The 22938-nt window shown below is 42.6% G+C and overlaps 1 protein-coding gene across 1 annotated transcript in view; it reads right to left on the minus strand.

Annotated features, from left to right (window-relative positions):
- Window positions 1-22938, minus strand: part of LOC122805962 (zinc finger CCCH domain-containing protein 11A-like) — a 1052395-nt gene that overhangs the window by 749431 nt on the left and 280026 nt on the right. The window lies entirely within an intron of this gene.

A 22938-nucleotide genomic window follows, 5' to 3' on the forward strand; every position in this document is an offset into this window, starting at 1 on the left:
AAAAATGTATGTAAGCTCTGACTTCCCAGGCTGGGATGGGTAGTTAAAAGGAATGCTGGGGAGTTAGAATGTACTAGTACTAAAATGTATAAGATCAAGAAACAAGACTGCTTAACAAGCCAGGTGGCCTGTACTTTTCGAAAACATTATTGGTGCTAAAAAACGAAATTGTTCACGTGCGGCATTAACGAGAGGCAAGAGGGTCTGCAGAAATCCTATTTGACCATGTCAGTATTCTGCATGCATGTTACTGATAAGAAATTAAATCAAGTGTGTGTATTTTTGCTGCTTGGTGAGACTGATTTTAAATTGTGTAGACAGTCTCCCAGCACTGACATATGTAGATTTAAATAAAAAAAAATGTTTTGCACATCCTGTAGAGTTATTCTTGACTCAAGACTGTTTGTCTTTCGGCTTTTCCCGGTAATGGGTCGCCACAGCGGAACGCCGGTCCGCTAATGATTGGCAGTAGATTTTTATGAACGCCGAGGTGCCAGCTCGACGTCCAACCTTCAACGAAGGCACGCCCATTTACGCATGTCTTTCGAACGCCACCCAACCGCGGGGAGGACATGCAGACTCCACACAGAAGGTACTCCCCACACTCCAGCAGAGAATCGAACGGTAGAACCTCTTGCTGTGAGGCAACAGCGCTACCGCTGCACCACAGCGGCTATATTCTTGACTCAAGACTAAAGGTAATTAATGTTATTTATGTGTATTTTAAACTACACTTTAACATTTTGGTGCCGTGCTTGCAATCTGAACTTTGATCTTGCTAAGGAAAGTACAGCTATGTACACTTGCCATAAATGTAGATGTTTAGTGTATTCACTGTTGCAGTCATCACATTTGGGTTATCTGCTTGCAGTATCCCTCAGTCGGCCTGATTATCAAAGTCTTGGGTCCTGCATCAGTTGCTGTCTCATCTTTCGTGACGTCAGTATTTTATTCTTGGTATACCAAAGCTCTTGAAAGGGAAAAAGAGTCCGCTTTAAGGGCATTACAAAATGTTAATAAACAACTGTTGCAACAGGTAAAAGATGTCAAGAAAGCAGTGCAGACCAGTAAAAAGGGATCTCTTTTTATCCTGTTTTGGCAGGTTTGGGAGAAAAAACTAAGGATGGCCAAAAAGTAGAGACATCTCAAGAAGATGATAATCCTCCAGTAACTACTGCACCCCACCCCCATATGTACTGCTACGGGTGACCCCTGTAAAACATTCTGCTGTTTCTCAGACCTTTGCATTTTTTAACACATGTTCAGCGTAGTACTGTTACACGTGAACTTAGTTCTCCTGTTCAACTCATCTTTAAAACAGGCATCTGCAGTTAAAAAGGTTTTTATTCTTCCGATCATTCTCAACAAGCTTCTACCTTTCCAACAGGAGCACTGGTCTTTGACATTCCTGTGGCTCATTACAAGCACTCACATGATAGGAAAGGACAAGAGGCTATTGCCTCTGCAGAAGGGGTTTTTTTTGGCACCTAAAAAAAAAAAAAAAAAAAAAAAATGGGAGAGGGGGGTGGTAATGCTGACTTGCATACCATTTCTAAATGTTTTCCAACTGAAAAAAAAAACATACATGAAGGTTTAAGGTGAAATTTAAAAAACATTACAAGCCTACTTTGACAGATTTAAACCAGATGCTTCGGAAAGTTGCTTCAAATGAAATAAGAACACAGTTATTGAAAAGGCTAAAATAACAAATTTCACCCCCACAGAAAATGCACTAATAAATAAAAGGATAGTATTGTTAAATTACAAAAGTGTCAGGCATGTAGTAAAAATAAAAATAATGCCCCTGCAGATTATTTGAGTCATCTTAAAGCAGTGTTTGCTAAACATTCAAAAATATCAGACCCAAATGAACAAGCTAAACCAGCTATTGCAGCTGCCTTTGTGCAGGATTTGCAAACCCTGTACAAAATCAAATGATACAAGTGCTCATAGACTGACAGGAAAAAGACTTGGAAGTCCTTATTAAGTGCTGCAAATCATCATACTGACTATGGCAGGGTAATAAAACAAAAATAAATCTTGACCCTTTGCTGCCCCTGGATCAAAAAGGACTATGTTAAATTAGAAATAAATGCAAAACCAGTTCTATTCTTGGTGGAACTGAAAACACTAGGTCTGTATTCAAAGTTATTTCAGTTATTTCAGACAGTTAAATACCAGTATAGGAACAAAGTAAAAGGCAGTCGGTGTAACAAATGCTACTGTTATGTATTCAGTTTTAAAACCTATATGCATTTCCTTAGGTCCGATTCACAGGAAACGCATTATTTTCTTTGAGTACAACTGTGCCAGTGAATCTTCTGTGTGAGCTGGGTGGTACTGTTTGCTGTATACCAGAGGGGGGTGTATCTAAATATTCCAGCAGAATCGGTGGGGAAAGTGTTACAATTCTTAGCAAAAGCTGGACGGAGCCTTTTGAAGGCATACAGACAACTGAAAACTGCTGCAGCAGGTACCTGCTAACTTATGGGTTAAAGTCATCATCATCTTTCGGCTTTTCCCGTTAGGGGTCACCACAGCGGATCATCTCTTTCCATTTCTTCCTATCCTCTGCATCTTGCTCTATCACACCAACCGCCTGCATGTCCTCTCTCACCACGTCCATAAACCTTATCTTAGGCCTTCCTCTTTTCCTCTTACCTGGCAGCTCCATCCTTCGCATCTTTTTCCCAATATACCCATCATCCCTCCTCAGCACATGTCCACACCAACGCAATCTCGTCTCTCTTGCTTTGTCTCCAAACTGTCCAACATGAGCTGACCCTCTAATATACTGATTCCTAATCCTATCCATCCTAGTCACACCGAGTGCAAATCTTAACATCTTTAACTCTGCCACATCCAGCTCTGACTCCTGCCTTTTTGTCAATGCCACTGTCTCCAACCCATATAACATAGCTGGTCTCACTACCCTCTTGTAGACCTTCCCTTTCACTCTTACTGGTACCAGTCTGTCACAAATCACCCCTGACACTATTCTCCACCCATTCCACCCAGCCTGTACTCTCTTCTTCACCTCTCTTCCACATTCACCATTACTCTGAACTGTTGATCCCAAATACTTAAACTCGTCCACCTTTACCAACTCTACTCCCTGCATCCTCATCATTCCTCTACCCTCCCTCTCATTTACACACATATATTCTGTCTTAGCCCTGCTGACCTTCATTCCTCTGCTCTCTAGAGCATATCTCCACCTCTCCAGAGTCTCCTCAACAGATCACAATGTTATCTACAAACATCACAGTCCACGGGGCCTCCTGTCTGATCTCAGTCAACCTGTCCATCACCACTGCAAATAAGAAAGGACTCAAAGTTGATCCTTGATGTAATCCCACCTCCACCTTAAACGGATCTGTCACTCCCACTATAGTCCTCACCACTGTCACACTACTCTCGTACATATCCTGTACCACTCTTACATACTTCTCTGCCACTCCCGACTTCCTCATACAATACCACAACTCTTCTCTAGGCACCCTGTCATATGCTTTCTCCAAGTCTACAAAGACACAATGCGACTCCTTCTGACCTTCTCTGTATTGCTCCAATAACACTCTCAGAGCAAACATTGCATCTGTAGTGCTCTTTCCTGGCATGAGACCATACTGCTGGTCACTAATCATTACCTCCCTTCTTAATCTAGCTTCTACTACTCTTTCCCATAACTTCAAGCTGTGACTTATCAATTTTATCCCAATGTAGTTACTGCACAACACCCTTATTCTTAAAGATAGGTACCAAAACACTTTCTCCACTCCTCAGGCATCCTCTGACTTTCCAAAATTTCATTAAACAATCTAGTTAAAAATTCCACTGCCATTTCTCCTAAGCACCTCCATGCTTCCACTGGGATGTCATCTGGGCCAACAGCCTTTCCATTCTTCATCCTCTTCATAGCTGTCCTTACTTCCTCCTTGCTAATCTGTTTCACTTCCTGATTCACTATCCCCACATCATCCAACCTTCTCTCTCTCATTCTCTTCATTCATCAGCCTCTCAAAATACTCTTTCCATCGACTCAACACACTCTCCTCCCTCTTTAGTGTTCAATCTCTCATACAACTCTCCATACGTCTTATCCTTAGCTTTCTCCACCTCTCTCTGCCATGCGTCTCATCTCCTTATACTCGTCTACTTTCTTCATCTCATTGACAATCCCACTTCTTCTTCACCAGCCTCTTCCTCTGTATACTCTCCTGTACTTCCTCATTCCACCACCAGGTCTCCTTGTCCTCCTTCCTCTGTCCAGATGTCACACCAAGCACCTTTCTAGCAGTCTTCCTTACTAGTTCTGCTGTAGTTACCCAGCTATTCGGTAACTCTCCACTGCCTCCCAGTGCCTGTCTTAACTCTTCCCTAAACTCCACTTCACAATCACCCTTTTTTAACTTCCACCATTTAATCCTTGGCACGGCTTTCACACTCCTCTTCTTGATCACCAACGTCATCCTACAGACCACCATTCTATGCTGCTTAACTACACTTTCCCCTGCCACCACTTTACAGTCTCCACTCTCCTTCAGACTGGCCCTCCTACATAGGATATAATCCACCTGCGGGCATCTTCCTCCACACTTGTATGTCACCCTATGCTCCTCCCTCTTCTTAAAATACGTATTCACCACAGCCATGTCCATCCTGCTAATAAAGTAGGTATATTAAAATCTGCAAAACCTGTAAAAATAAAATTGAATCAAAACCCCTCCCTAAAATTCCATGGTATCCACTGAAATCAAAAGCACAACAGGAAATCAAACCTGTAATGCAGTCTTTGATACAAGAAATAAATAGTGTCGGATAAAAGTCTTTGTAATACTCCTATTCTCCATGTAAAAATAAAAAAATATAATAAAATACTTATATGGTTGCGCCAGATCTAAGGTTTGTAAACAATGCAGTATTACCAACTTTTTCTGTGGTTCCAAAAGCAGCAACAATACTTAGTTTATAATCATCTACAGTGAAATACTTTTCTGTAACAACTCTCTGTTCAGCAGTCTTCTCTACCTATCCATTCTGAAACAGTTTCTGTTTACTTTGACTTATAAGGGACAGTAGTATATATGGACACGGTTGCCGTAAGGATGCAGTGCATGTTTCACTTTTTTTCTTTCCTCAAATTCAAAAAAATATATATTTAAAGGATGAGACATTTCCAGGTGGGTCTGTGTTAGTGCAATATATAAATTATTTACTAATAGCATCTGATTCTTTTCAGCAGTGTTAGCAGAATACCCTGCATCTTTTAACTATCCTTGCAGAAAAAGGACACGAAGTGTCAACAGAAATAATTACAGCTATGGTTATCTCAGGTACGTTATCTTGGTCATTTAATATCTCCGAGTACGATCTTACAGTAGCTATCCCTCACTCTGAATCATCTTTATTACTTAAAATGAAACTCAGCCCTTCTTGACTGCACATCTAAATATAAATGTGCACTTTTTCTTTTCCTGCTCCATCTGTTTCTCTAATATGCTGTTCTGTTCTAAATCCTGCATCTTTGTTATCTATTGCCAAGAATGGTAAAGAGCATGACTCTGTGTGCGTGTGTGTGTGTGTGTGACTAATTATCTGCTTTCTTCTAGAAAAGACTTAAAGGACATTCCTTTCCACAATGCCAGATCAAACTGAAGACGTACCTGCTCAAAATGAAAAAAAAAAAATAAAAAAGTGTTGTTTTGCTGTTAAAAATTTTCATTGAATGCCTACTAAAAGGCCTTAAATAATTTGGCAAATTATGCCACCAAACAGATTATAAAAGTAACAATTCTTATGTAATGCTATTGTAAAACTCTAATAATAATAATGACATGTCTGATTTTAACAGTGTCAGTTTTCAAGCTGAGGCATCACAGGGAGAAGTTCAGAAGTGGCTCAAAGATGGATATATTAAATCCTCTAATGGAGTATGGCAATATCCAGACGGTCGACTGGTGATGCCTGCCTCCTTGCCACCTTACCTGGTAAGGGCATATCTTTTATTAGCCCATGCAGGTAAGACAGCTTTATTTAATCAAATTACCCGAAGTTGGTATACTACTCATGTATCCTATTTAATACTTCAGTATGTTAATAGCTGTGCGATTGTTTAAAATACAATGTTAGCTACCACCACCTAGGGGATCTTTTGTTAATGTAGAGCTGGACTTTGTCCAAATGACTAAAGTACATAATTTAAATAATGTTCTATTAGTAATCTGTATGTTTTGCAAATGCTCACCCATGTCACAAAGCAGATTCTGTAATCTGGTGTACCTTGTACTATCAGTTTTTTTTTTAATTTTAGTCTTAACTGTCTCAACCATCTGCAATCATCTGGACTAGTAGGACCCTATTAAGAAAAAAAAAAAAAGTTTTTTTCTTCCAAGATTTGTACTAAACAAAATTTAAATGGTCAAAGACACTGAATTCTACAAGGAAATTGAGACCTTATGAGAAATTAATGGGAAGACCCATAGCCCTTCTATTTGCTCCCCCTGTGTCAAAAGATTAACTCTAATGGATAGTAAAAAAAAAAAAATTTGATTCTTACAACAGTATCTATTCCTCTACCACCTGACTAGCCCTGTCACCAACTGCAGCTGGGTGACTGGGTTTATGTGAAAACCTTCCAAAGAATGAACGGTTTGAGCCAGAGAGGCAAACAGGCCCTTTACCTTGTAATCCTCACCACCCTGACTGCCGTCCACTGTGCAAGACAACCATCCTGAATTCACTCATCCCACTGTAAGACCTGTCGTGTGTTCCAGGTGAATCATCATTGCTGGCAAAAGAAGATCAAAGTGTGAAAAATAAATCATCTGCCCAGTGAAACTTATAAGGAAAAAAAAAATCAACTAAAACAGCACCTCATGATGAATCCTATGACAACAGGTACCTTTGTTCGGTTTTAGTTGCGGTTTCCTTTAATAACCTGGTCAAGAGAAAATCAGTTTCCTGCTGGTTCTTCGACAGTATGCTGTGACAAACTGTTGTATATGTTCACATATACCTCAGCATTCTAAAGGCATGGATTCCAATGATTCCAATTCCTCCATCACAGGTAACATTTGAGAAATAACTTAGTGACACTGATCTAATCTATTGTAATCTGACTAATTTTAAATGTTGTTTCTCTTCACCTTGCCACCACAAATCATGGACACAAACGTTATGCCAGAAATGGGACTGTGCCAGTGGGAATCAGCAAATACAATGACACTAGACATGAAAGTGTGTTGAACTCTTTACAGTTAAGATGCTATGACTGGGGGCGTGGCATGGGCATGACAGAGTATCGTTACTACATTTGTAGTGATCATGCCTACCCCTGGTTACCCACAAACTGGTCAAGGTGTTGTTTTGTGAGCTATATTATTCCTGCTTTTCAACATTTAAAAAAACACCCCAGCAGGCAGCCTGAGAAATAAGCGGGCAATCCACTGGGTGGAGCAAGTATTTTCTGTTAACACTTGGTTTGAAGTGCAAAGGACAATGCTTGAAATCACCATGCTTGCTCAAATTCTTCAGGAGGTAGCTAACCATACTTCATATCACATCACAATGACAAATGAAAAAATGACTGCAATATGAACTGTAGTGTTACAGAACCAATTGGCACTCAATATAATGCCTACTAGAAAAGGGGGGGGTCATGTGCCCTCATAAAAAATATTGTTGTTCTTGTACTACTGACTACCATAATAAACAGGAAAAGTTGGCCAATGTCAGAGCAGAGGGCCATATATTTGGACACATTTTAGATGGTTGGCTAGTGTATTTGGTAACCTGGAAACTGGTATATTACAAGGTATAAAACCTGGTATTATTCTTTTAATTGTCTTAATATTTTCTGTTCTAAAGACTGTAATCACAAAGTCTTGGATAGCACCTACACGTGAGATGCCCCTTATACCTGATGAATGAAAACTCAATCACTACAGATGAAGCGTATTTATCAAATTAAGGAAAATCAAAATATAATTGTGTATTTTATGACGCTAGTTGTGTCAAAGGAGGAGATCTTTTAGAGAAAATGCATCTCTCATGATTATTCTACACAAAATGCATATTAACTTACAGTTTCTTCACAAATGTTTAATCTTCTTTTGGCTGCTCCCGTTAGGGGTTGCCACAACAGATCAACTGTTTCCATTTCTTCCTGTTCTCTGCATCTTGTTCTGTCACACCAACCACCTGCATGCCCTCTCTCACCACATCCATAAACCTCATCTTAGGCCTCCCTCTTGTCCTATTACCTGGCAGCTTCATCCTTAGCATCTTTTTCCCAATACACCCAGCATCCCTCCTCAGTACATGTCCAAATCAATGTAATCTTACCTCTCTGACTGTCTTCAAACCTTCTAACCTGGGCTGACCCTCTAAAGTACTTATTCCTAATTCTGTCCATCCTCGTCACACCAGTGCAAATCTTAACATCTTCAACTCTGCCACGTCAAGCTCTGACTCCTGCCTTTTTGTCAATGCCACTGTCTCCAACCCATATAACATAGCTGGTCTCACTACCCTCTTGTAGACCTTCCCTTTCACTCTTACTGGTACTAGTCTGTCACAAATCACTCCTCTTCTCCACCCACTCCATCCTGCCTGTACTCTCTTCTTCACCTCTCTTCCACACTCACCATTACTCTGACCTCTTGATCCCAAGTACTTAAACTCATCCACCTTCATCACCTCTACATCCTGCATCCTCACCATTCCACTATCCTCCCTCTCATTCACACAATACATTCTGTCTTAGTCCTGCTGACCTTCATTCCTCTTCTCTATAGAGCATATCTCCACCTCTCCAGGGTCTCCTCCACCTGTTCCCTACTCTCACTACACATTACAATGTCATCTGCAAACATCACAGTCCACGGGGACTCTTGTCTGATCTCGTCTGTCAACCTGTCCATCACCATTGCAAATAAGAAAGGGCTCAGAGCTGATCCTTGATGTAATTCCACCTCCACCTTAAACGCACCCGTCACTCCCACCGCAGACATCACCGCTGTCTCATTACCCTCGTACATATCCTGTATCACTCTTACATACTTCTCTGACACTCCCGACTTCCTCATACAATACCACAACTCCTCTCTAGGCACCCTGTCAAATGCTTTCTCTAAATCCACAAAGACACAATGCAACTCCTTCTGACCTTCTCTGCACTTCATCAACACTCTCAGAGCAAACATTGCATCTGTAGTGTTCTTTCCTGGCATGAAACCATACTGCTGATCACTAATCATCACTGCCCTTCTTAACCTAGCTTCCACTACTCTTTCCCATAACTTCATGCTGTGACTGATCAGTTTAATTCCTCTGTAGTTACTACAGCTCTGCACATCACCCTTATTCTTAAAAATCGGTACCAAAACACTTTCTCCATTCCTCAGGCATCCTCTCACTTTCAAAGATTTCATTAAACAATCTAATTAAAAACTCTACTGCTATTTCACCTGAACACCTCCATGCTTCCACAGGTATGTCATCTGGACCAGCAGCCTTTCCGTTCTTCATCCTCTTCATAGCTATCCTTGCTAATCCACTGCACTTCATAATTCACTATCCGCACATCATCCAACCTTCTCTCCCTCTCATTCTCTTCATCAACCCCTCAAAGTACTCTTTCCATCTGCTCAACACACTCTCCTCGCTTGTGAGTACATTTCCCTCATTATCCTTTATCACCCTTACCTGCTGCACATCTTTACTAGCTCTGTCTAGCCAATCGGTACAGGTCCTTTTCTCCCTCCTTAGTGTCCAACCTTTTATACAACTCTTCATACGCCTTATCCTTAGCCTTCGCCACCTCTTTCTTTGCCATGCATCTCATCTCCTTATACTTGTCTACTTTCTTCATCTCTGACAATCCCACTTCTTCGCCAACCTCTTTCTCTGTATACTCTCCTGTACTTCTTCATTCCACCACCAGGTCACCTTGTCCTCCTTTCTCTTTCCAGATGTCACACCAAGCACTTTCCTAGTCATCTCTCTTACTAGCTCTGCTGTAGTTACCCAGCTATTCGCTAACTCTTCACTGCCACCCAGTGCCTGTCTTAACTCTTCTGTGAACATCACCTCACAATTACCCTTTTTCAATTTCCACCATTTGATCCTTGGTGCTGCCCTCACACTCATCCTCCTCTTCTTGATCACCAATGTCATCCTACAAACCACCATCCTATGCTGCCTAATTACACTTTCCCCTGCCACCACTTTACAGTCTCCAATCTCCTTCAGACTGGCCCTTCTACACAAGATATAATCCACCTGTGTGCATCTTCCACCACTCTTGTATGTCACCCTATGCTCCTCCCTCTTGTTAAAATACATATTCATTACAGCCATGTCCATCCTTTTCACAAAATCCACTACCATCTGACCTTCTGCATTCCTTTGCTTAACACCATACCTACCCATCGCTTCCTCATCCCCTCTGTTCCTTTCACCAACATGCCCATTGAAATCTGCTCCAATCACCAGTCTCTCACCCTTGGGTACAGTCATCACCACTTCATCCAAATCACTCCAAAATTTTTCTTTCTCACCCATCACACACCCAACTTGTGGAGCATATGCACTAACAACATTCATCATAACACCATCAATTTCCAGCTTCATAAACATCACTCTATCCGACACTCTTTTCACCTCCAAAACACTCTTAGCATACTGTTCCTTCAGGATAATGCCTACGCCATTTCTCCTCCCATTCACACCATGATAAAACAATTTGAAACCGCCTCTAATGCACCTAGCCTTGCTCCCCTTCTATCTGGTCTCTTGCACACACAATATACCAACCTTCCTTTGGTCCATCATATCAGCTAGCTCTCTCACAAATGTTTAATAAATTATTTAATATTTGCTCATGTTAAAAATGACATGTAGTATAGATGCATGGTTATGCAAACCATAAATACTTATTGTAGTTCTGAGTGTTTCTGAGTGTTTCACAACTGCATTCTAATATCAAGCTGCAAGTGTATTAACAGATGATTGAATGTAAAAAGAAAGTGATGTTGAAGGGGTTAAGAATGTTATAAAGACTGGTTTCTGAAAGCAAGAAAGAACAACACTTGTACGTAAGATCTGACCTTCCCAGGTTGGGATGGGTAGTCACAAGGGTTGCTGGGGAGTTAGAATGTACTGGTACTAAAATGTAGATCAAGAAACAAAACTGCTTAACAAGCCAGGTAGCCTGTACTTTTCTAAAACATTATTGGTACTAAAAAACATGATTGTTCACTTGCAGCATTAGGTGAGAAGCACGAGGGTCTGCAGAAATCCTATTTGACCACGTCAGTATTCTGCATGCATGTTACTGATAAGAAATTAAATAGTGTATGCGTATTTTTGCTGCTTGGTGAGACTGATTTTAAATTGTGTAGATAGTCTCCCAACTCTGAAGTATGTGGATTTAAATAAAAAGAAAATGTTTTGCACATCCTGAAGAGTTATTCTTGACTCGAGACTAAATGTAATTAATGTTATTTGTGTGTATTTTAAACTGCACTTTAACACTACTAAAAAGACAGAACATGTTAAAAATTGGCAGAAAGGCAAAAACCCCACCGAACTATAATTCTTCAAACAGCTCCACAACCAAGTAAAACGTCTAGTCATTAAGGATAAAAAAAAATACTATCTTCATCTCCAAAATAACTAACCATAACCCAAAAAGATTTTGGAACTCAGTCTCTACTCTACTAAATCCAGGCACCAAAAGTAACCCTTGCCCAAATCCTAAACAAAATCCCTGCTAAACTTGCTTCATTTTTCAATTCCTACTTTAGAGTCTATATCCAAGCTAGCTGCCACCTTTTCACAAATCAGTCACAACAACACTACCAAAACTCATTTATCTGCTCCAAATTCCCCTCCTCAGCCCTTTACTCTCGCCCTTGGTCCTATTTCCACCAAAACTAAGGCATTGCTAAAACTCAAACCAGGTAGTTCCGCACCAGATAAAGTACAGTTTTGTACCTACCATAAATGTAGATGTTCGAAGATCCACATTGCTGCAGTCCTTACACTTGGGTAGTCCGCTGTCCTCGGTCGGCCCGAATACCAAAGTATAAGGCTGATCGTCAAGCGATTAGTCTGACGCCAGGACGCCAGGGTACAAATGCGCATGACCGACGCCATATCCTCAGTCTTTTCTTGCCCCAGATGTCAGAAGACCCTAAAAAGGTAAGGCCAAAACCAAAAAACAACCACACACCAAACACCCCTGCACCAAATATATGTACAATATATACAAATTTACAAAAGTACAACCCAACCCACACAACCACTCCTAAACACAGAGGGGAAGGAGGAGGGTTTGACTGCAGCAATGTGGATCTTCGAACATCTACATTTATGGTAGGTACAAAACTGTACTATGTTCTTCATCTCACATTGCTGCAGTCCTTACACTTGGGTAGAATCCCAAAGCAGAGGTAAGGGAGGATGGCAAATCATAAAGAAGCAGGAGCTGCCAAAATGCCCTGTAAAATAGCAGTGGCAAAACCAGCCCTAGATTTAGAGTAGAGAGGAAGGTGGTAATGCTTAGAGAAAGTATGCACTGAACTCCAAGTAGCTGCCTCCAAAATATCCTTAGTTGCCACCCCCCTTAGAAATGCTGTAGAAGTGGCAGTAGCCCTAGTGGAATGAGGCCTAATCCCAGCTGGAATCTCCTTGCCATGATGGGAATAACAGAAAGCAATGCAAAACCCAATCCACTTAGAAATAGTTTGTTTTGATACAGGCTTGCCCTGAGAACTCAAAGCAAAAGAAAAGTACAGTTTTGTACCTACCATAAATGTAGATGTCCGAACTGGATAGCATCTGCAGTCATAACAGCTGGGTTGTCCTGTCGTCAGGCAGCCCTTCAGTCGGCCGGATTCCAAAGTCCGGGTCCGGCTTCACCCGACGTCATCTCTGTTGGTCTTCGGGTATAAAAGCATCAGCCGACGCCATTTTCCTCAGTGTTTCTTGCCCCAGATGCCAGAAGCCCTCTAGGAAGGCTAAAATTTTTGGATAGAATGCCAATGTTTCCAAAAAAGGTATAGGTAAACAAAAATAAGCATGTATGTACATATATACAAACAAATACACCATAAAAGACTCCCCCCCACCAGTTAGCTATTAGGGGGGGGTAAACACCCTAGGAGTACCACAGAGGGGAAGGAGGGAGGGTAATCCTGACTGCAGATGCTATCCAGTTCGGACATCTACATTTATGGTAGGTACAAAACTGTACTATGTCCTTCATGGATGCATCTGCAGTCATAACAGCTGGGTAGAATACCATAGCCAACTAGGGAGGAGGATAAAGAAAGATTATGGTGTGTTTAGGATCCCTTGCAGTACAGCAGTGGCAAACCCTGCTCGGGATCTGGAATATAGAGGCAAATTATAATGCTTGGCAAATGTATGCACGGAGGTCCAAGTAGCCGCCTCAATAATGTCTTTGGTTGCCACTCCTCGTAAGAAGGCTGTGGTAGTGGCTGTTGCCCTTGTAGAATGAGGTCTTATGTTCTGTGGAATTGGTTTTCCATGGAAGGAGTAACAGAATCGAATGCAATTTCCTATCCATTTGGAGATTGTCTGTTTGGAAATAGCTCTTCCTTCCCTTCCTGTTGCATAGGCTACAAAAAGTTGATCAGTCTTTCTGTTGCTTTTGGTTCTGTCCAAGTAGTAGCGTAGCTGTCTATGTACATCCAAGGTATGCAATATTCTTTCCCCTCTGTTTTGTGGGTTGGGAAAGAAGGTAGGGAGGTGGATTGCCTGATTTAAGGACACCCTGGATACCACTTTAGGCATAAAAGTTGGATTAGTCCTCATGGACACTCTATCTTGGTGGAAGATTAGGAAGGGTTGCACTGCCATTAAGGCCTGTAGTTCTGAAACCCTCCTTGCTGAAGTAATTGCCAGTAGGAAAGCAGTTTTCCAAGACAGGTATTTTAGGTCTGCTGTTGCTGCTGGTTCAAAGGGTGAAAGTGTCAACTTTTCTAGTACGAAGTTTAAATCCCAAGTTGGCAATGGTGGTTTCCTTGGAGGTTTTACATTCTTGATTCCTCTGAGAAACTGTCTGAGCAAAGGGTGTGAAAAGACAGGTGGATCAAAGCTGTATTCTGCTGAAATAGCTGATGCATGTATCTTGATGGAGGAGTAGGACAGGCCTGAATAGAGAAGTTCGGCCAGGTACTCCAGAATTAGGCATATCTATGTTTGACACATCTTTTCCTCTTTCAGAACTCCAAGTGGCAAACCTTTTCCATTTCCCAGCGTAGTTCCTTCTTGTTGAAGGTCTGCGTGCTTCAAGAATAATGTCTTTAACTCTTTGGGAAAGTTCTTGATTAGCTGCTGCTATGTGATGTTCCATGCAGTCAGTTGCAACGTTTTCAGGTTTGGATGTATGGTGCTGTAGTTGTTCTGAGTTAGCATCAAGGGCATCAGTGGTATTGGCCACATATTGTTCCGAGACATGCTCCTCAGCAGAGGGTACCAGTGTTGTCTTGGCCAGTTTGGAGCTATCAGGATTATCCTTGGCTGTTCCTCCTTGATTTTTAATAATACTTTGTGTATCAAGGGTAAAGGTGGGAATGCATATGCTGTTAGGCCTTTCCAGCTGAAGGAGAGAGTCCACTTTCCATGCTAATGGGTGGAATGTCCTTGTGCAAAATTTTTGGAGCTGGTGATTGTGGGGTGATGCGAATAGATCTGAGTCATTCCCCATTTCTTTGTGATGGTCTTGAAGATGTCCGGGTGCAGGTGCCATTCGTGGGCATCGGATGTGGTTCTGCTTAATATGTCTGCTAGAGTATTTTCTTTCCTGGTACAAATATTGCCTGTAGCTGGATGTTGTAGCTGAGTGCCAGGGTCCACAGTTCCAAAGTCAGTCTGCATAGGGGTATGAATGAGTGCCTCCCTGTTTGTTGATGTACCACATGACTGTGGTGTTGTCTGTCCTTATCATCAACTGACCCTCTTTGAGAAATGGTCTGAACCTTTGGATTGCCAGTTTTACTGCTAGCATTTCTTTTAGGTTGATGTGCAGGTGAAGTTGATCCTGAGTCCACAATCCTTGCACGCGTTTGTCCATCATGTGGGCCCCCCATCCTAGGTCTGAAGCGTCTGTTGTGATGTTCTGGCTTGCTTGACCTCTGCGAAAGGGAAGGCCTGGATTTGACTGGCATGCCTGAGCCCACCATAGGAACTCCTGTTTTATGCATGGAATTAGTGGGATTTCTGTTTCTAGGCTGTGCCTGTGCTGGGACCATAAATTCCTTAGGTACCACTGTAGTTTTCTCATATGAAGTCTGGCAAATGGGACCAAAATTATGCATGATGCCATGAAGCCTAAGGCCTGCAGTACCTTTCTTGCTGTTAACTTGTTCAGTTTTGTTAGTGCCAAGAAGTAAAGAGGAGTTCTTTTTGTTTTTCTGTAGTTAGGAATGCCATTTGTCTTACTGTGTCCAATTCCGCTCCCAAGAAAGTCCTTGTCTGGGATGGTATCAGCCTTGACTTTTGTAAATTGACTGTGTATCCCAGCTTGTAGCAAGTAAATGACCCTTTGTAAATCTGTTGTCAACTTGCTTTTGTTGTCCCCTTGTAGTAGGCAGTCGTCCAGGTATGGGTAAATTTGAATTCCCTGTAGTCTGCAATGGGCAATTACTGATGCCAGGCATTTTGTGAATACTCTGGGCGCAGTAGATAAGCCAAAAGGCAATGCTGAGAATTGATAGTGCTCTGATCCTGCAAGAAATCTGAGGTATCTTCTGCAGATTGGTCGAATAGGGACGTGCAGGTAAGCCTCCTTGAGATCTAGAGTTACCAGCCAACACTCCTTGCCCAGCATGGGAAGAAGTTGCTGTAGGGTCAGCATTTTGAATTTTGGTACTATGATGTATGTATTTAAGGTGGACAGGTCGAGAATTGGTCTCCAACTTTTTTCCTTTCTTGGAACTAGGAATAGTCTGGAGTAGAACCCCTTTCCTTGCTCTGCTGTTGGTACTTTTTCCACAGCTCTCATGTTTGTTAACTCCATTATCTGTTGTAGAGCTTCTGCTTTTGATTTGGAGGTAGATTTGGCATTCCTCTTTTGACTGGTAAAGTGTGGAAGTGGAATCGGTAACCTTGATCTATGGTCTGTAAAATCCACTTGTCTTTTGTTATGTGGTGCCAGTTTTTTGAAAATAAAGTTAACTTTCCGCCTAGAGGAGCTGCTATTTGTTCCCTGGTAGGCGGATTTAGGATTAAGTCACTGTGGCTGTGCTGTTGTAGTGGCAGTGGTTGTGTCTGAGCCTCTGTTGTTACCTTGCCACTGTCGTCCTCTGTAGGCACTACCTCTAGATTGGTTTCTGCCTCTGGGACGTCTATTCCTGCCCCTTTGAAATCTTGTGGAGTCTGGAAAGGACCAATTTTTGGCAGGCCAGTTCCTGCTAAACCTTGGGGGTTGAACCTGTAGGAAATCTTTAACCGTTTGAACTAATTTTGCTTTTTCTTCCATTTTCTTTATAACCTGCTGTGCAGGTGTACCAAACAAACTTGTCTTATCCATAGGAGCATCTAGCAACTTAGCTTTAACATGATCCGGTAGAGGTTGCTCCTTTAGCCATGCATGTCTTCTTATCACTGTGCCAGTCATGGCTGATCTAAATGAAGCCTCCAGTGCATCATAGCCACATTTTAAGGAATGGTTACTAACCTGTTGTATGTTATTTACCATCTCTAATACATATTTCTTGTCAAGAGATTCATCAGTGGTTAGTTTTTAGTTAACTGATCAAGCATAAACTCTTGGTATTGTATCATGTGAAATTGACAGTTTAAAGCTCTAGCTGAGAGAGTAGCTGAAGTGTAAACCTTTTACCCCATCTGTCTAGTGACCTTGCTTCCCTTTCAGAAGGAATAGGGTTTTAGCTATGGTCGCGGCTACTGCCTTGGGACCCTGGGATATAGATTCGGGTCTGCAAGAGGGGCCTTGTAAAGGTGGTGATGAGTATCTGGCACCCTGTAAAATCTGTCTGGTTTGGCAGGGGCCGGGGGCAGTGAATCTGGAGCAGAGCAGACATCATTGAAAGCATCATCTACCACAGAGAGAACAGGAGGTATAGCTAAGGGCCTGTGCTGTGGAAGGCGTAGGAAGGTTCTAAGTCTTTTTCTGGAATCTGAAAAATCTTGTTGCTGCCATTGGAAATGCTCGCATGGCATGTAAGGTTTCCCCAAAGGAGAATTCTTCTGGAGGAGAAGCAGCTGGAATAGATTCTTCAGCATCAGAATCTTCAAAATTGGAGAAAGGGGCCTCTGGCTGGTCAGTTATGTCTGATTCATCAGCCGAATCATCCGAGGACACTGGCTCAGGGTGCTCTGCCCTAGGTCTCTTCTCTGGGGGCTGAGAGGCCCTGTCTGGGTGAGATTGAGATCCTCTAATTAATGTAATTAAATCTTCTGCCAAAGTAAGCATTTGATTACTAGAAGAGGGCCTGGTAGAGGGGGGTTTAACAGGCACTTTTTTAGAAGTCTTGGCTGCTTTAGCCCTGGCGAAGGCCTTAATGGACATGGCTGTTGGAGGCCTAGCAGCACCACGTGCTGGGGTAGAGACATCCAAGGGAATGGTGTCTGATAAGTCATTGGCAGTCGATAAAACTTCTGAGGTTGGTTCAATAGCAGGGGCCTCAGCTGTAGAGATAGATTCAGCTGTACTTTGATCAGTTTTCTCGGTTTCAGCCGAAACAGAGACACTCGCGGTTTGTTTAAGCATGGTTTCGGCCGAAACCGCGGACCGCGAATGTCGGTCTTTATCTTTGCGCTTTTTGGCAGAAAGTGTAGTCGGAGGATCCGACGACATAATGTACGCAAAATCAGAACCGAAAAACTGTTCTGCAAACTCCGACCGACGCTTAAGCGTTCGTCGGTTGAAGGAAGCACAGGCTGAACAGGCTGCTACGTCGTGGGCTGGGCCTAAACAAGGCAGACAGTAAGAGTGGAAATCTTTATGAGGTATTTGTTTCCCACAGGTTAAACAATTATTAACTTTTTCTGACATCGGCTGAGGCAAGAAAGAGTCCCCAACGGGGTACTTAGCTTTAGAAGTCTTCAAAGTAGTATTCGGTAGAAATAATCTCTGGATCCGACCGACCGGCACTTGCGAACAGCTTCTGCTTCGGGCGCCACGCGGCAAGAAAGACTGAGGAAAATGGCGTCGGCTGATGCTTTTATACCCGAAGACCAACAGAGATGACGTCGGGTGAAGGCGACATCAGCCGAAGCCGGACCCGGACTTTGGAATCCGGCCGACTGAAGGGCTGCCTGACGACAGGACAACCCAGCTGTTATGACTGCAGATGCATCCATGAAGGACATCAAACAACTGCTGTGACTGCCCGAAATCCTTAGTCCTGCTTAAATAATAACGCAACTGCCTGTGTACATCTAAAGTATGCAAAATCTTTTCCCCCTTATTTTGGGGATCTGCATAAAAAGTAGGCAAATGAATAGTTTGGTTTAAAGCCACACTAGAAACCACTTTAGGCATAAAGGAAGGATTAGTACGTAAAGATACCCTATCCTTATGGAAAATCAAGAAAGGCTCAACCGCCATAAGGGCCTGCAATTCAGAAACCCTTCTTGCAGAGGTAATGGCCAACAAAAAAGCAGTCTTCCATGACAAATATTTCAATTCAGCAGTAGCTGCAGGCTCAAAAGGTTGTAGAGTGAGTTTCTCCAACACAAAATTGAGGTCCCAAGCAGGAGTAGGAGCTCTACGTGGGGGTCTTATATTCTTTGCCCCTCTAAGAAATTGCTTGAACAAAGGATGAGAAAACAATGGTGGGTCACAATCATAGTGAGCTGAAATTGCTGCAGCATGAATCTTAATGGAAGAGAAAGACAAATCTTTGTCCAATAACTCAGTAAGATATTGAAGAGCCACACTCAAATTAGGCTCAGAAACATCCAAATCCTTTGCTGCACTCCAAAATAAAAATCTCTTCCATTTTTCTGCACACTTTCCTTGTACTAGGTCTTCTAGCTTCCATAATCACATTCAAAACTTGCTGAGGAAGTTGAGACCTGCTATGGTTCAAAACAGAATATGCCAGGCTGTTAGATGAAGAGAGTGAAGCTTGACATTGAGTAGATGACCGTCCTTCTGAGACAACAGGTGTGGAATCAAAGGTAAAGGCCATGGAGGCTTCCTTACCAGACTTCTCAGTAATGGGTACCAGTGCTGCCGAGGCCAATCTGGAGCTATTAAGATCATCCTTGGTTTGTCCTGTCTGACCTTTAGAAGTACCTTTGGGAGGAGAGGCAGAGGCGGAAAGGCATACACATGAAGATTTTTCCAACTGAAAGAAAGAGCATCCACCTTCCAAACTGTGTGATGAAACCTTTTCGTGCAAAACTTTGGCAGCTGGTGGTTTAGAGGAGAAGTGAACAGATCTATGTCTGGAGTTCCCCATGACACTGTCAATTTCCGAAATACATGAGGATCCAATTGCCACTCGTGGGGATCCATGATTTGCCTGCTTAACACATCTGCTAAGGAGTTCTGTGCTCCCGGCAGAAACCTTGCCTGAAGATTTAGTTGCAAACTGAGAGCAGTGTCCCACAAAATCATTGCTTGCCTGCATAGAGGATAAGAATGTGTTCCCCCTTGCTTGTTGATGTACCACATGACAGTTGTGTTGTCTGTTAGAATCAACACCTGCCCTGGAAGAAGTAAATCCTTGAAAGCCATTAATGCAAACTGGACTGCTAACATCTCCTTCAAGTTGATATGTAGATGTTGTAGTCTGGCAGGCCACTTGTCTTGTATCCACTTTCCATTCAGATGAGCTCCCCAAGCTTTGTCTGAGGCATCTGTCGTTAGAATCTGACTCGCCTCTGGTCGGGTCACAGAGAGTCCCTTGTTTAGGTGACATTCCTGAGCCCACCACAAAAATTCCTTTTGAATGCAAGGTATTATTTGAATGACAGTGTCCAGATCCTGGCAGTGCTGTGTCCATACATTTTTGAGATACCATTGCAGCTTCCTCATATGCAGTTTGGCATTGGGAAGCACCAGAATACAAGATGCCATGAACCCTAAGGCTTGAAGGACTGTCATTGCAGTCAGCCCGGACTGATGAGATAGTTGATGGAAGTAAAGGGAAAGATTCTTTTGTTTGTCCGGGGTCAAAAAGGCCATCTGGGTTGCTGTATTCAGTCTCACACCCAGAAAGCACATGTCTTGAGAGGGTACTAGACTGGACTTTATTTCGTTCACAGAATACCCCAGGCATCTTAGCACTGCTATCACATATTCCAAATGCTGAAGAAGCTCGTCCTTCCCTTGAGCCAGAATCAGGCAATCGTCCAAATAAGGATAGATCTGTATTCCTCTTAGTCTGAAGAAAGCTATCACTGGAGCCAGAACTTTCGTGAATACTCTGGGCGCAGTAGATAAGCCAAAGGGCAATGCAGAGAACTGATAGTGAGAATTCCCTGCTCGAAAACGCAGATACTTCCTGCAACTTAGCCTGATAGGAACATGAAGGTAAGCCTCCTTGAGATCCAAGGTTACCATCCAGTGATCTTTGCCCAGCAGAGGTAAAAGCTGTTGTAACGTCAACATTTTGAACTTGGGAATGTCCAGATAAGTGTTGAGGATAGATAAATCCAAAATTGGCCTCCACGTGTTCCCCTTTTTTGGTACTAGGAACAGGCGAGAATAAAATCCTAGGCCCCTTTCTGGCATAGGAACCGGCTGTATGGCCCCTATTTGGAGTAACAGAGAAATTTGCTTGTAAGCTTCTATTCTTTGTGGAGGAGGAATGTCTGGCATGCCTTTGAAAGGAGGCAAGGTATGGAAATAAAACCTGTAACCGTGGTGAATGATATCCAATACCCATCTGTCTTGGGTAATTAAACTCCAATTTTCTTTGAAAAGTGCCAACCTTCCTCCCAAAGGTGCTGCCAGGCGAGAAGGCTCTGGCAGCTGAAAAGGTAGGTCATTGGGTCTGTTTACAAAGGACTGACCCCTGCCCTCACCAGAAGACTGTGCAGGTGAACTCCCTGTTCTAGGCCTAAAAGAGCCTTGAGCTCTGCCCCTACCACGTCTAGACCTACCCCTAGACTGGGAATCATAAGAAGGATATGTCCACCCCTTGGTAGGCCAATTTCTACTAAACTTTGGAGGCTGAACCTGCAAAAAATCTTTAACAGTCTGCATAGACTTAGCCTTGTCTTCCTCTTTCTTTAAAACTGCTTCAACAGGAGAACCAAACAACACATCAGATTGTAAAGGAGCATCTAAAATCCTTGTCTTAACATGCTCAGCTAAATTCTGATCCCTCAGCCAGGCGTGCCTGCGAAGAACAGAACCAGTGGCAGCCACCCTCGAAGAGGCCTGTACAGCATCAAAACCACATTGCAAGGAATGCTTACCCACCTGTTCAGAAACCTGAACTAAATCTTGCAACTCTTTACACTCAATACCTTCCGCCAGAGCATCTACCTTAGACTTTAATTGTGAAAGGAGATAGTTTTGGTATTTCAACATGTGAAACTGGCAATTCAAAGCCCTCATGGCTAAAGTGGAAGAAGTATACACTTTCTTTCCCCATCTATCCAAAGCCCTTGCCTCTATCTGGAGGAACTGGATTTTTAACAACCGAAGCCTTAACACCTTTAGGCCCCTGAGAAACAATTTCTGGGTCTGCCCTAGGACTCTTAAAAAGATACTTATGAGCTTCAGGCACCCTATAATACCTATCCGGTTTAACTGGAGCAGGAGGCAAAGAATCAGGATTAAGAGAAGCCTCTACAAAAAAGTACAGTTTTGTACCTACCATAAATGTAGATGTTCGAGGATTCCCTTGCTGCAGTCCTGACAATTGGGTATAGTCCGCGTCCCAGTCGGCCCGAATACCAGAGTATAAGGCTGACGACGGTCATGGCGCCTTAGACTGACGTCAGTACGTCAGGGTACTAATGCGCATGACCGGCGTCATTTCCTCAGTCTTTCTTGCCCCAGATGTCAGAAGACCCAAAAGACAAGTCCCAAAAACAACCTGCACCAAAAACATGTACAATATATACAGTAATATATACAAAAATATAAGCAAGTAAACTCACCTACACAACCACCCTGAAACACAGAGGGGAAGGAGGGAGGTAAATTGGACTGCAGCAAGGGAATCCTCGAACATCTACATTTATGGTAGGTACAAAACTGTACTATGTTCTTCGTCTTCCCTTGCTGCAGTCCTGACAATTGGGTAGAATCCCAAAGCAGAGGTAAGGGAGGCTGGCAAATTATAAAGTAGCAGGAGCTGACAACATGCCTTGTAAAACAGCTGTGGCAAAACCAGCTCTAGTCTTAGAGTATATAGGCAGGTGATAATGCCTAGAGAAAGTATGCACTGAACTCCAAGTAGCTGCCTCCAGAATATCCTTAGTTGCCACCCCTTAGAAATGCTGTTGAAGTGGCAGTAGCCCTAGTGGAATGAGGCCTAATCCCAGCTGGAACCTCTTTGCCATGATGGGAATAACAAAATGCAATGCAAAGCCAATCCACCTAGAAATAGTTTGTTTTGACACAGGCTTGCCCTGTGAACTTAAAGCAAAAGAAACAAGTAACTGCTGAGACTGCCTAAAATCTTTAGTCCTGCTCAAATAATAACGCAATTGCCTGTGTACATCTAAAGTGTGCAAAATCTTTTCCCCTTTATTTTGAGGATCTGCAAAAACGTAGGCAAATGAATAGTTTGGTTTAAAGCCACACTAGAAACCACCTTAGGCATAAAGGAAGGATTAGTGCGTAATGATACCCTGTCCTTATGGAAAATCAAAAGGGCTCTACTGCCATAAGGGCCTGCAACTCAGACACCCTTCTTGCAGAAGTAATAGCCAACAGAAAAGCAGTCTTCCATGACAAATATTTCAATTCAG

The sequence above is a fragment of the Protopterus annectens genome, chromosome 7.part0 (assembly GCF_019279795.1).
Source record: "Protopterus annectens isolate FY-2018-M chromosome 7.part0, PAN1.0, whole genome shotgun sequence".
NCBI classification, from domain to species: Eukaryota; Metazoa; Chordata; order Ceratodontiformes; family Protopteridae; genus Protopterus; species Protopterus annectens.